This window comes from Apium graveolens, chromosome 10 (genome assembly GCF_009905375.1).
Source record: "Apium graveolens cultivar Ventura chromosome 10, ASM990537v1, whole genome shotgun sequence".
Taxonomy (NCBI): domain Eukaryota; kingdom Viridiplantae; phylum Streptophyta; class Magnoliopsida; order Apiales; family Apiaceae; genus Apium; species Apium graveolens.
The window spans coordinates 7,297,138-7,313,306 of NC_133656.1; positions in this window are offsets into that span (position 1 = coordinate 7,297,138).

Sequence of the window (16,169 nt, forward strand, 5' to 3'; positions counted from 1 at the left end):
ATTAATTATTAATTGATTTTAATTAATTATTTAATTAGATTTAATTATTTAAAAATAATTTAAAAATTCTGAAAAATAGTTTCGAGCTTTAAAATATTATTCTAAATTATTTTCAAGGCTCGATAATTATTATAAAATTGTTTCGGAGCCAGAGTTGGCCAACCGAACCCTATTTATTACACCGAAATTGATCCAACCCGTTTTAATTCCGAAAAATGTTTCAAAAATCATTTTAAATACCATAAAGCCTATTTATGACCCGAGACTTATTTACAAATGATATATCATTGATTATGTGACGTGTTATGTGTTATATGTGACTTGTTGGTTGACTGTCGGTCTGTATATTCGATGTTTACTGGTTTATTGCTTAACTTTCAATCCATTAATCGGATTTGGGTGAAACGAAGGGTAGATAAAAGTATGTGTTGAATAGAATCCTATGAATTAAATATCGATAGATGCTTATGATATGTGAGCAGAAGAGGCAAGGCGTAGGAAAGGGAAACAGGTAGTTAAGGAGTAAGACGGTTGAGATTGGAAACGAGTGCAGTGTAGTAAGCTTATACCAGGCAAGTGTTCTGAATTTTCTCGAGATATTGTCGTAATTGATATTCCTATTTTATATTGTAAGTGCTTTGAAGCGCTGAACCGTAAACCTTAATTCCAGTTATTGATCTTGAGCCATAACCTGATTCTTTCTAAACAATTGATTGTTGTATACCCAAACACGAACCTCAAATATACGATATTACTCCACAAATACATACAAACTAAATATTAAACACTGAACCAGATTGCTTACACATTCAAACCTTTGTATTTTATGCTTTGAAAGACCAAATCCTTGAAACCCTGAAACATTGATTCATTGTTAGCCAATTCTTTCATTACCTAGCATCCAAACTTTGAAAATGCTCTTTTGACCCTTATGCAGATTTAAAACCATTTCATTATGGAACATCAAATGTTGTTAATGATTCTGGTTATTGTTTATTATTTCTTATTCTGTTATTATGTTAGAATTGGATTATTTTTATAAAATTGTGGACCAGATTCGTGGTCAGACCATATAATGGTCAAGTTAGGCCAATGTGTGCCTTGGATCCAGTAGTTAGAGCAGTGTTGTGTGCTTTGGTCGGGGTTAGTGCGTGACTGATCAACAGCCTAACCTTGGTTTTTTAACATGAAAATATAATATCCAATTCTAAATCATAATCCATTGTTCACTTGATATCATAAACATGTTCACCTGATGATCATTATTCTCAATTTTGTCATTATGATTTGCTGTGCTAGTTAGCTCATTTGTGTGATATTGTTTCTGTTCTTTTCCAGTTAAGAATGAACCGGTTGGTACCGAGGATCCCTAGTCCAGCGCGAGAGCTAGGGGTTCAGGTTGATTATGCTGAGCTAGTAGGCTTCTTTTGGGTTAATTTAAGTCTGTAAAATTTTGTAATAATGTTTAGTACTCAGTTTTGAGTTTGGAATAGTTGGGATTTGAACGTTTGTAATATAGTAGTGTGTTTGGCTTGTGTGCATACTTTAACCTGTTGCGGTCCGTGGTGGTTGATAAGTAGGGTCACTGCATATTATTATTATCTTTGTTATTGTTATAAGCAGGTTATAAATAAGGTGTGTGTGCGGACCCCAAACTTCTGACCCGGGTTTGGAGGGCGCCACAACAGTGGTTGAAGAAATTAAAACCTGAGATATGTGAGTTGGATCATCTTCAAAGATTGCTATGAAAACAAGATATTTATGATTCTCGTCATCAGATCCATCCCAACTATTTCCCTATGCACTATAAGTTTTGACTGGCTGCTTCGCTAAGAAAGCATTCCACCTTTGTCACAACTTTTTAACTGAATCCCTACTTGTCCTTGTTTGTCAAGCTTCAAGTTCTGTTGTAACAAAACTTGTGATAGTTACTTGATGCATATATCTTGTCAGAACTCTAACTATCAAATCTTGTTTATGTCCCAATCTCAGTCTTGTAATCACCTCTTGAACTGAATCTGTAAAAGTCTTGCTTCATAATAGATAGGCTTGATCCTTAGATATAGCTTATGTACTCCTTGTGAATCTGATGCGACTAAACTTCCCTAACATGTAAAACACTGCCCTGAAGTTTAGTCCCTCTAGTATTCTACCTGAGCTTCTTCTGATTCAACTATCAATGACTCTTACATTCTGTCCCGAGGTTCCAACTTTAATGCATGTAACTGAGATGTTTGTATGTCCCCCACTCTCTCACCTCCACAATTCCTGCCTATATGATCTCTGTGATTCCTGGATATATGTAGCATTGGTACAAACCATTATTTGATTGTATAATCTGGAATCATTAGAGTTGTCTTAAAATCTTCGAGAAAAATTATACCCGTAGAAATTTCATTCATTTCCTGCATCTGAAAATCCAGTGGTATCCTACGGAGTATGCCTATGAGGAAGTTTCACAATTTTCTTTTGTAGGTCTTGAAATCGGCTTCATTGGAATAAGAAAAACATTATCTTTAAAATCCGTGTTCAAGAATTTTTTGTCTGAATAGTTCATGGTCTTCGTTTTCATCAAAAGATTAAAATCATCTTTAAAGTCCGGAGGAATCTTGAGTCCACGAATCCTTTGAAAACCCTTAGTTTAATATTTCAGAAAAATTTAAATTCCAAAAATTTAAATTTTCTTAGAAAATAAATTAATCAAAAATAAATATATACGTAAAATCTAAATTTCAAGAATTTCGAATTTTCTTAAAAATTAAATAAAAATAAATTATTACTTAAGAAAAATTTGAATTTAAGAATTTTAAATTTTCTAAAAAAATTAATTAATCAAAAATAAAATAAAATTGGGGTACAAAATTAAGTTCTTCTAAGTTAAGTGCTAACCTGCGACCTGTACTTCTTGTATATTTGTTGCGACCTCAATTACCCTCTGCAGCTCTTACTTATGACTAGAACAATAGCAACTAGGAGATGTATTTTTCTTTGCAACCTTTCTCACTTGCGAGCCATATCACCCTTACAAAGTATGCCTTAAAAAAACATTCCCTGTTAAAATACCTGTTGTCTCAAGTTGCAAGTCACCGAGCACATGGTTTCAATTTTCTACACTTACTGGCGACAAACTAATTACCAGGTGCCTGTACAGGTGAATGTTTCCTTCCCGCGCATGAAGTCTAGATGAACCCCAGACAAAACACAAAATGGCAGCTAATTTACTTTGTTCCGTTCCGTGCGTACAATTTTGCCTGGTCTTTTACTTGAATCAACTAGCAATTTATATAAACAAAACAAGGTCGCTTGTTACACTGCCGACGTGAATCAAAAATTGGCACCCAACAGATAGAACAAACAAGAAACTGGCTACCTTAATTGATCAGAAAAATAAATCTGGCAGCAACAAAAAAACACCTGAAAATAAATTAAATTAAAAATTCTTATTTACAATAATTTAAATGATAAAATAAATTTATTTAAATTAAGTTTATAAAATAAATTTATTTAAGTTTAAATAATAAACGCATTTAAATTAAATTTTAGAATAAATTTCCTAAATCAAATTTATAAAATAAATTATGTAAATTCAAATTAATAAAATATATTTATTTGAAGATCATGATTTGTGTATCAATCAGTCAGCTCTGATACCAATTGTTAGGTCCCGAAGTATCGTAGAAGGTGTTTGAATACGATACTCACTAAATAAAAAAAAATTATTTTGAATCTTTTGCAGATATAAAATTTAGTGTCCGGTTACTGGTTCCGTGTTCTTGAGGTGAATAGTATTTGAGACAGTAAAACGAGGAACACAAGATATTCAAGGAAATATATATTCATATATAAATCCGCGAGGGTGTTGCTACACTCCGGTAAATAAATTAACCGGCTACAATCTAAGAACAACAAAGTTCCTAACTTCTACAAAGATTTACAAATCAAATCCTATACAATGATCTAGATTTTGTTTGTCTAAGGATTTTATTACCGGGTAACGATTATAATGCCTCTATGAATATACAAGAGTTAAATAGGGCATTATAATGTTATTCCGGTTAGAAATTAAACGATATTCAAGGTGCTTGAGCTTCTATGTATTTCTTTGCTTCTATTTTCACCAGCTCTCGTTGGAGAAGAAGCTGAACAGAACAATTCTAATTGCTTGATCTGATTTGCTGTTGTGTACACTTTATATCAATTCAAATGTGTGGCTAAAAATGAACCACACAAATAATTGATTAAATCAATAAAGTTGTTGCTGAGAAGTTTGTTGCGACCAAGGGGTACTCATATGTACTCATATTTACTTGCGACCACACGGAGTGTTTTAATACTTAGCTTAATTTTGCACACACTTTACTGGCGACTAGGGTGAGGAATTACTTTGCCTTGGTTTATTTCAATCTCCAAAATTACTTGCAACCAAGTAACTTGTGAGTTACTTGCGACCTCCTAGTACTTTAGTACTTAACCAAAAAAACAGTACTTTGGTTTCCTTTCTTTTTCTTTTCTTTGTTTTCTTTTTCTTGTTTTTTTCTTTCTTTTTCTTGTTATCTTTTTCTTTTCTTTTCTATTCCCCTTTTTTTTCTTTTCATTTAAGTTTAAATTGTAACTAAATTAATTTAAAAAATAAAATTAAATATAACTTATATAAATAAACTAATTTAGATTTATAAAATAAACTTATTTAAAGTTTATAAAATAAATCATTTTAAGTTTATTAAATAAATTATATTAAAGTCCATTAAATAAATTTATTTAAGTTAACAGTTTTACTTTGAACTTGACTAATTCCTCGAGTTGTTTAGTTGTATACCCTGCGCACTTCTTCTCGTAATTTAACAGATAAACGTTCAATCTAAGTACGTTATAACGACTTGTATATTTTATATTAGCTTAAAAGTGTAATAGATGAATAATTAATTATATAAAATATATGCATTGGTTTTGACAGTTGTGTGTTGGTTCTTATTATTTATGTGTGATTTCTTAGTGTATATGATTGAATTGTGTAACTAAATATTGAGTTGTATTGTTTTGTTTCACTTTTAAAAGTGATTTTATTGAAATTTTATTTACATAACCATTTGGATTGTCTCTAAAATTATTTTTATGATTTTATAATTTCAATATTATTTTTAGGATTTTATAAAATTGAGAAATCAATATTTCATTATTTATTTATCTTTAAATGATTTTCTGATTACATTCATTTGTAAAATCCGTATTTAATTCCAAGATTCTTCAAAAATTACGAAATTTATATTTTATGATGTTTATAATATTCTGAGAATTTTAAAATTATTTTGGAAATTTTTGGGATTAATTTCACTCGCACGTTGATTTGTTTAATCGATAACTACGGATAAAAATTGTGTTCCAAAAATTGTTTAAAAACTCCGAAATTTTAATTTTTTTAATACTTCATTATTCTGATAATTTTAAAACTCGTTTGGTAATTCTTCGGTTTATTTTTAACCGCAATTCTGTCCGATAAATTACAAAGTTCGAGATAAAAATTTGGTCCCCGGGTATTTTAGGGACACATGTCAACATCTTATAAAAAGAAATTGACACGTATCCATTTCATTCGATATGTGTCAACAGCAGTTGATTCACAAACACACACACCCGAACATTACACAGTCTCTCTCTCTCTCTCACTCGTTTCCCTCATGCTCTCTCTATGTTCTCTCTATGTTTCCTCTCTGTTTTCTCTATTATTTTCTTCTCTTCTTTGCCGGTTTCTTGCTCCAGTTCCATCATCGTTGCCGTGTTCCTCCGGTGGCTTGGTCTCGGTTCTGGTTCTAATTTCTTGGTATATATATATACAGTAGTGTATATATGTGTATGCAATTATGTGTGTTGTGTGTTGGTGTGTGAGGTGTGTGCGGCAGTGGTCGTGTTTGTTGGCAGTGTTTGTGGAGGGCCTGTTAATTTGGGCCCTGTTGTTGTTGGGCCTCCAACAGTGAGGCTGGTTGTGTGTAGTTTGACTGATTATTTTAATTCTGATTTAATTCTTTTCGTTGCAGGAATTATTTCAATAAATATTCATGATGTTATAATTCGTGCGGGAAAATTATTTTTGTAATCGGTGAAATTTACGTTGGAAACCCGAAATTTATCAGGTACCCGTAAATTTTACCGCCGTTGACGATGAACTCCGGTGAGTCAACGGTGGACGTTGATGATCGTTATATGAGTCCTAAATTTACAAATAAATAAAATAACTCATAAAACTATATTTCGAAACAAAAATGATTTGTTGTTTTGAAAGTCGTGCTGGAATTTGTATTGCGGATTGTGATTGTTGTGATTTTAAACATCGATGATGTTTCGACGGGTAGGAATACAAATAGAGGAGTCGTTGTCAAAAATTTTCTAAAATATTATTTTAAATCATGAGAAATGTACTTTATGAGATTATCTGTACATATATTATACGAGTCGGGTTATCGAATTGGGTTGTTAGGTTTGAGGATATCAAGAATGTCGGTATAACTAATTAGGGTATTCTGTTACTGTAGACCCCAGTCGATTCTCGCAAGGACCGAAGTCAGCGTAAAAGCTACTTAGGGTTTCCGTAAAGTGTTGCAAGGCAAGTACCCCTGACAATTCTTTTATGGTTTAGTACATATGAATAAACTGTTACTTTATTCTCGTACAGGAACAGAAACGTTTTAAGTTACGTTTCCCCATTAGTAATAAATAATTGTTTTAAACTTATTTTGGGGAAAAGTAACTACGAAAGTTACCTATCTCGAATAAAAATGATTCGTGAACCAGTTTTTCGTGTCCTGTTAAATGAAAGGTTTTAAAATGAGATAGGTACAAGTGTTTTGAAAACTGGATAAAACGATCAAATATTGGATACATAGGAGCCAGAGTGGCTTATTGAGGTTGCGTAAGAGGCTAACTCGGTTCCACACAATACATAACTGATTAGTCTAGCAGGTCAAAGATCTAGCTAGTCTCTGAGTTCCGGAACAGGTGTATGGGATGGCAGTTGGAGCCGTCTGGTGTTGATAGCCTGATCAGCTGTCTTCACATATCCGTTACGTATCTGATTTGGCTTTGAGATTCCCGTAAGGGAATACGTGATTGATATAGCTGAATAGTAAATGTGAATAGCATGCTAAAATTGGACTCTGGTACTTACACAGCACACAACTACGTTTGTTTTATCAAGAGCATGCTAGTCAGCATTATCCAGTTTTTTTATTTATTTTTGTTCAAAATGATTTACAGATTACGGATTTTAAGTTGATTTACAGTTCTGTTCCTATAACTGTTTATTTTACTGTTTTTATCTTGATATTCATATGATGGTACTGTTGAGCGATGATATGCTTACCCTTGCAACCTGTTATATATATATATATATATATATATATATATATATATATATATATATATTACAGATGCCTATAAAACAACTCAGACCTTGGCAGAATCGTGTATCAGCCCCTTCTGGACTTGGCTCCTCAGAGGTAGTTGGTATCAGACCATGTGTGGTCTGATGAGTTGTTGAATAAGTTTAGTGTGTCAGACTTTTGAATAAATGGTTTGTAATAATGAGTAACTTGAATCATACTTGAACCTGGATCAGATCTTGGTTTGAGGTCGTGTTAGTATAATATTAATAATAATCTTATAGTTTATATTGTGGTTTGTTGTGTTTAGTGACGTCAACTCCTGACCCCGGGGTTGAGGCCGTCACAGTTTGGTATCAGAGCTATAAGTTCAAGTCCCTGATTCAGGTTAAGGATTGACTCAAAAAGGTATAGAAACTGCGTCTTAAGGTGTGAGTCAGCAACTCATGTAGAGGAGCAAACCTTAGAGTCAGTCGAGGGTTTCGACGGCGTTACCCTGACATCTATTGATGTTTTAATAGAACTGTCGTAACCTTGTTATGTCTTTCTTGTATATTTATATTGTTGGCAGTGGCCCATTATGATATCCAGTTCTCTATCCCGGGAGAACAGTTCAGACTCAGAGAGGACCCTAGACATGGTAACTAAGGAGACTCCTTTGCCTCCCCCGCCAGTGTCCCCATTTGTACCGAGGGATATGTCAGGACCTAGTGACCGTCCCCGTTGGGTTAGGAGATCAGTATTTGCTGTTAGGGACTTTCCACCAGGTTGTAGTCCCAGTTCTTCTTCCTCGAGACCTCCGGTTCCCCCATCTGCTCCTACAGGTACCTCTTCCCCGATTCCCTATCATGTTCACCGAGCAGTGAACAGATCCTTCATTAGAGAGCAGAGCCCAGATCTGGCCGTGTACCTCGATCAAGTGTCAGTTGGACCTTTTCAGGGCATCCCTGTCCCTTCATTTGATATTCAGGCCCGAGTGAGGACTTTGACCCAGACTACTGTTGAGAGAGCTAGGTCTATTGACCCTTTTATTAGCTCCGAGTTCAGGGTCATTCAGTACTAGGACTTGGTTAACTGGTTGGTGTTTGAGTTAGGCTCTATTGGTGGCATAGGCAGTGGTTAGAGCAGAGTTGCAGCAGAGTTAGACATAGCTTAGAGTTGGTTTTCAGAAGTTCTGTAGTTTGTAGTAGGCGGAGGCTGTTATGACAACCAATTTTATTGTGTACTCGAATGGTTTTTAGTTGGATATCAGTTATATCAGTTGGATTTCTGTTGGTTTTTATATAGTAGCTGCTCTATTATGTTGTTTAGTTTTCATATATACTCATGCATTGTTATTATTGTTGTTGTTATTATTATTGTTGCTTCTGTTGCTGGCATTTCTAAAATATAATCATTCACTCAGGATGGATCCAATTAACTGAGGATGAGGATATTATCTTAGTGGCAACACTCTCCTGATACATATGTATAAACTGTTGGAACAATCCATTTTCTTATATATGACCGCTATGTTTCAGGAGAATGCCACTTAAGAAGAATTCTCAACCCAACAACGGATTCGTTGGGGATCCCTCCATTAGTGAATTGATATATATGTTACGTCAGTAGTCTACTCAGCTGGCCCAAAAGCAACAGCAATTCCAGCAGCAACAACAATTTCAGCAACATCAACAACAACAACAGCTCATACAGCAATAACAATAGCAAATCCAACAGTAGCAACTGCAGATCCAACAGCAACAACTGCAGATCCAACAGCAACACCAGATGAGGGGGACAACCCAAGCTGTTAGTTTTAAGTTTTTCCAGGATGTGAAACCCCCAGAATTTAAAGGTGAAGTGGATCCTGTTGCTGCCAGGATCTGGTTGAAGGAAATGGAGAAGGCTTTTGCACTCACCAAGGTGAGTGAGGATTTAAAGACAGATTATGCTTGTTATTTTCTGAAAAATGATTCAAACTATTGGTGGGAGTCTACGCGAGCTTAGAAGGAGAATATCCTATTCCCTGGACCCGATTCACAGAAATGTTCTTGGAAAAATATTTTCTAGATTGTCTCTAGAGTCAGATGGAGATGGAATTTTTAAAGTTGAAGCAAGGAGACAGAAGTGTCACAGAGTACAAAGCCAAGTTAACGGAATTAGCTCGTATAACACCAGAGTATGTGAGTACGGAAGCTCAGCGAGCGAAGTGGTTTCATCAAGGATTGAAGCCAGAGATTAGGAGTGGAGTTGTAGCTTTACAACTTAAAACGTATATTTCGGTAGTACAGGTTTCCTTAGTAATAGAAAGTGACCAGAGGTTAGCTGCTAAGGAGAAGGGTGAGAAGAAAAGAAAGGTTGAAGGTGGACCTGCAAGGTCAGAACAAGGAGTAAGCCAGAAGTTTCAGCGCCGGTTTGGAAAGAATAAAGATAGGAAGTTCAGGAGATAGAATTTCCCGCAAGCCAGGCCCAGTACTACCTCAGTTAGTTCTACTCCGACAAAGTTCAACAAGCCAGTGATCAACTGCAAGACATGTGGAAAGAAGCACAGTAGTCAGTGCAAAGAGAACGTCAATTATTTCAAGTGTGGCCAGAAGGGTCATTATTCCAATGAGTGCAAACCCGAGAACCAAGGAGTAACCTGTTTTAGCTACGGTAAAGTGGGGCATATTTCTAGGAATTGCAGATCAGTTACCCAGGGCAGTGTAGGAAGAAGTGTGTCCCAAGGACCAACAACAAGTACCGCCAGAGCTAGAACTATTAAGATGACTAAGAAATCTCTGTCTCAGGTTTCTGATGTATTTGCAGGTACGCTTTCTCTTAATTCCGTACCTGTTAATGTTTTATTTGATTCGGGAGCGTCCAAATCTTTTATATCCATGAATTGTGTGAATAAAATGCAATTAATGTTGGAAGACATAGATGAACCTTTGACCATAGAGGTGGCTAATAAGGATAAAGTGCCTGTAAGCCAATTTTGTCCTAAGTGCTCTATAGAGATTTCAGGACATACTTTTCCCGCTGACCTAATACCTTTTGAGTTAGGAGAATTCGATGTTATTTTAGGCATGGATTGGTTGTCTCTGTATAAGGCAAATATTGACTACAAGAAAAAGAGAAATATTATGTATACAACAGATAATGTAAGGATAAGATATCTAGGATAAATGCAGGATAAAAAGTTTCTTTCAATACTGTAAATAAATAAATTATTGCGGCAAGGGTGTGAAGCATATTTGGCTCATGTGGTGGACACTAAGAAAGAGACCCCTACTTTGGATGAGATTCCCATAGTAAGAGAATATCCCGATGTCTTTCTAGAAGAATTTCCAGGATTATCACTTAATCAAGAAATAGAGTTCTCCATTAATTTGATATCTGGAGTTGAACCATTTCTAAAGCTCCATATCGAATGGCTCTAGTGGAAATAAAAGAATTGGCCAAGCAACTTCAAGAACTGTTAGATAAAGGAGTCATCCGATCAAGTGTTTCTCCGTGGGGTGCCCTAGAGTTATTCCTAAAGAAGAAGGATGGAATTATGAGGTTATGTATTGATTATAGGGAGCTGAACAAGTTGACGATAAAGAACAAGTATCCTTTTCCGAGAATTGACGATTTGTTTGATTAGCTTAAAGGAGCATGCTATTTTTCAAAGATTGACTTAAGATTTGGCTACCACCAACTGAAGATAAAACCTGAAGATATACCCAAGACTGCATTCAGAATAAGGTTTGGCCATTATGAGTTCTTAGTGATGTCGTTTGGATTCACCAATGCACCAACAACTTTTATGGATTTAATGAACCGAGTGTACAAGGAGTACTTGGATAAGTTTGTTATTGTATTTATTGATGACATCCTCATCTATTCAAAGACTCTAGAAGATCACACAATGCACCTAAGGATTGCCCTTCAAAGGTTAAGAGAAAAACAATTGTATGCAAAGTTTTCCATGTGTGAGTTTTGGTTGACAAAGGTACAGTTTCTTGGACATGTGGTAAGAAAGGAAGGTATCAAGGTAGACCCTGTGAAGATCGAAGCCGTATCTAAGTGGGAGCAACCAAAGACTTCGACGGAAGTGAGAAGTTTTCTTGGGCTAGCCAGATATTATCGAAGATTTGTAAAAGATTTCTCTAAGATCGCATCTTCGTTAACCAAGTTAACCAGGAAGAATGAGAGATTCATTTGGACAAAGAAGTGTGAAGAAAGCTTCCAGGAACTAAAGAAGAGATTAGTGTCAGCTCCAGTACTAGCATTGCCATATGAGATGGGAAACTTTATGATTTATAGCGACGCTTCTTTAAAGGGTTTAGGTTGTGTACTAATACAACACGATAAAGTTATTGCCTATGCCTCCAGACAACTAAAGCCTCGCGAACAGAAATATCCAGTCCATGATCTCGAGTTGGCAATTATAGTTTTTGCTTTGAAACTGTGGAGACACTATTTGTATGGAGAAAAATGTGATATTTATACGGATCATAAGAGCTTGAAATATATATTCACTCAGAAGGACTTGAACATGAGACAGAGAAGGTGGTTAGAATTAATTAAGGACTATGATTGTTCAATTAACTATCACCCAGGTAAGGCCAATGTGGTGGCTGATGCCTTGAGCAGAAAAGAGAAACTGAATATGGTTCAGATTGCAGAAGAGCTAGCACGAGACTTGGAAAAGATGGAAATTGAAGTTCGAGTACCAAGAGAAAGTAAGGAGCAATTATACGAGATTACCTTTCAACCCACATTGATGGATAAGATTAAAAGATGTCAAGAGGGAGTTATGGAACAAGAATTGGATAATCTGACAGGAGAAGAACTATGCACCCAAAAGGATAACAAAGGTATGTTTAGATTCTCTTCTAGAATTTGGATTCCCGATGTGATAGAACTGAAGAATGAAGTGTTACACGAAGCGCACAACTCGCGGTTTTCTATCCACCCTAGTAGCACTAAGATGTACCAAGATTTGAAGAAAAACTTCTGGTGGCCAGGAAAGAAGAAGGATATTGTAAATTGGGTTAGCAAATGTCACGTGTGCCAGACGGTAAAAGCATAACATCAACGGCCAAGTGGATTGTTACAACCTTTGAAGATTCCCTAGTGGAAGTGGGAAGAATTTGCAATGGATTTTTTGGTGGGATGGCTAAAGACGAGAGCTAATCACGATGCTATTTGGGTAATTATTGACAGATTGACAAAGTCAGCACATTTCCTCCCAATCAACGAAAGGTATTCTTTGGAAAATCTAGTTAGGTTGTATTTGGATGAGATAGTGACCAAGCATGGAGTTCTTGTGTCCATTGTATCATATTAAGACCCGAGATTCAATTCAAGGTTTTGGATCAAGTTCCAAGAATGTCTAGGAACTAAGTTGAATATGAGTACCGCCTATCATCCTCAGACGGACGGTCAAAGTGAGAGAACAATCTAGACCATAGAAGATATGTTAAGAGTTTGTGATTTGGATTTTAAGGGAAATTGTGACGAATACTTACCTTTAATTGAATTCTCGTACAACAATAGCTATCATGTCAGCATTGGAATGCCGCCTTACGAAGCTTTGTATGGATGTAAGTGTAGATCACCATTGTATTGGGATGATGTTGGAGAGAAGAAAGTGTTAGGTCCTGAGCTGGTTCAGCAGACCAAAGATGCAGTGGTATTGATTCGGAAAAGGTTAGAAGCAACCCATGATAGACATAGAAGGAATGCGGATTTTTATCGAAAAGACATGAACTTCGAAGTAGGGGCACTAGTATTGTTGAAAGTATCACCTTGGAAAGGATTAGTGCGATTTGGTCATAAAGGTAAGCTTAGCCCAGATATATATGACCATTTGAGGTAATGAAAAAAATAGGGAAAGTCGGTTACGAGATACCATTGCCACCGCAGTTGCAGCATATTCATAATGTGTTCCACGTATCTATGTTGAAGCTATATATTCCTGATTCGAATCAAGTTATAGTGTACGAACTAATTGAGCTTTATCCAGATTTGTCCTATGTGGAACAGCCAATCCAAATTTTAGATCGTAAAGAGCGAGTCCTTAGAAATAAGTCAATCCCCATAGTGAAAGTACTTTGGAGAAATCCTCGAGTAGAAGAGTCTACTCGGGAGTTAGAGTCATATATTTTTGATAAATATCCTCATTTGTTTGGTTAAGTCAGATTCTGGGGACAGAATCTTTTTGGGGGGGAAAGATATAACGACTCGTATATTTTGTATTATCTTAAAAGTGTAATTGCTGAATAATTAATTATATAAAATATGTGCATTGATTTTGACAGCTGTGTGGTAGTTCTTATTATTTATGTGTGATTTATTAGTGTATAGGATTGAATTGTGTAACTAATTATTGAGTTGTATTATTTTGTTCCGCTTTTAAAAGTGATTTTATTGCAGTTTTATATACATAACTATTTGGATTGTCTTTAAAAAAAATTACGATTTTTTAATTTCAATAATTATTTTTAGGATTTTATAAAATTGAGAAATCAATATTTCATTAATTATTTATCTTAAAATGATTTTGCTGATTACATTCATTTGTAAAATCCGTATTTAATTCTAGGATTCTTTATAAATTACGAAACTCATATTTTATGAAGTTTATAATATTCTAAAATTTTTAAAATTATTTTAGAAATTTTTGGGATTAATTTCACCCACGCGTTGATTCATTTAATTGTCAAATGCAAATAAAAATTGTGTTCCAAAAATTGTTTAAAAACTCCAAAATTTTTATTTTATTAATACTTCATTATTTTGATAATTTTAAAACTCATTTGGTAATTATTTGGTTTATTTTTAACCGCAATTCGGTCTGATAAATTACAAAGTTCGAGATAAAAATTTGGTCCCCGGGTATTTCAGGGACACGTGTCAACATCTTATAAACAGAAATTGACACATATCCATTTAATTCGACATGTGTCAACAGCAGTTGATTTACAAACACACACATCCGAACATTATACAGTCTCTCTCTCTCTCTCGTTTCCCTCACGTTCTCTCTCTGTTCTCTCTCTGTTTTCTCTTTGTTCTCTCTCTTATTTTCTTCTCTTCTTCGCCGGTTTCTTACTACTGTTCCGTCGCCGTTGCCGTGTTCCTCCGGTAGCTTGGTCTCGGTTCTGGTTCTAATTTCTTGGTATATATATATAGATATATATATAGTAGTATATATATGTGTGTGCAATTATGTGTGTTTTGTGTGTGTTGGTGTGTGGGTGTGTGCGGCGGTGGCCGTGTTTATGGCCGTGTTCTGTGCTTCCTGTTTTGCTCATTTGGGTCTGTTAATTTGGGCCATGTTGTTATTGTTGGGCCTCCAACAGTAAGGCTGGTTTTGTGCAGTTGGACTGATTATTTTAATTCTAATTTAATTCTTTTCATTGCAGGAATTATTTGAATATATATTTGTGATGTTATAATTCGTGCAGGAAAATTAATTTTTTTTAGTCGGTGAAATTTACGTTGGAAACCCGAAATTTATCGGGTACGTGTAAATTTTACTGCCGTTGACGATGAACTCAGGTGAGTCAACGGTGGACGGTGATGATCGTTATCTGAGTCCTAAATTTATAAATAAATAAAATAACTCGTAAAACTATATTTCAAAATAAAAATGATTTGTTAATTTGAAAGTCGTGCTGGAATTTGTATTGCGAATTGTGATTGTTGTGATTTTGGATGTCGATGATGTTTCGACGGGTAGGCGTACAAATAGAGGAGTTGCTGTCAAAATTTTCCTAAAATATTATTTTAAATTACGAGAAACGTACTTTACGATATAATTTTTTTACCCTTACATGAATACTGATTACGTGATTACGTGTACATATATTATACGAGTCGGGTTATTGAATTGGGTTGTTAGGTTTGAGGATATCAAGCATGTCTGTATAACTAATTAGGGTATTCTGTTACTGTAGATCCCAGTCGAGTCTCGCAAGGATTGAAGTCAGTGTAAAAGCTACTTAGGGGTTTTAAAGCGTTGTAAGGCAAGTACCTCTAACCATTCTTTTATGGTTCAGTACATATGAATAAGCTGTTACTTTAGTCTCGTACAGGAACAGAAACATTTAAAGTTATGTATCCCCTTTAGTTATAAGTAATTGTTTTAAACTTGTTTTGGGGAAAAGTAACTTCGAAAGGTACCTATCTCGAATAAAAATGATTCGTGAACCAGTTTTTCGTGTGCTGTTAAATGAAAGGCTTTAAAATGAGATAGGTACAAGTGTTCTGAAAACTGGATAAAACAATCAGTTATTGGATATATAGGGGCCATAGTGGCTTATTGAGGTTGCGTAAGAGGCTAACTCGGTTCCAGCAGGTCAAAGACCTAGCTAGTCTCTGGGTACCGGAACAGGTGTATGGGATGGCAGTTGGAGCCGTCTGGTGTTGATAGCCTGATCAGCTGTCTTCACATATCCGTTACGTATCTGATTTGGCTTTGAGATTCCCGTAAGGGAATACGTGATTGATACAGTTTAATAGTAAATATGAATAGCATGTTAAAATTAGACTCTGGTACTTACACATCACACAACTACGTTTATTTTATTAAGAGCATGCTAGTCAGCGATATCCAGTTTTTTTTATTTACCGTTGTTCGAAATGATTTACACATTATGAATTTCATGTTGATTTATAGTTTTGTTCCTATAACTGTTTATTTTACTTTTTTATCTTGATATTCATATGATGGTACTGCTTAGTGATGATATGCTCACCCTTGCAACCTGTTATATGTATATATCGCAGATGCCTAGAAGACCACTCAGACCTTGGCAGAACCGTGTATCAGCCCCTTCT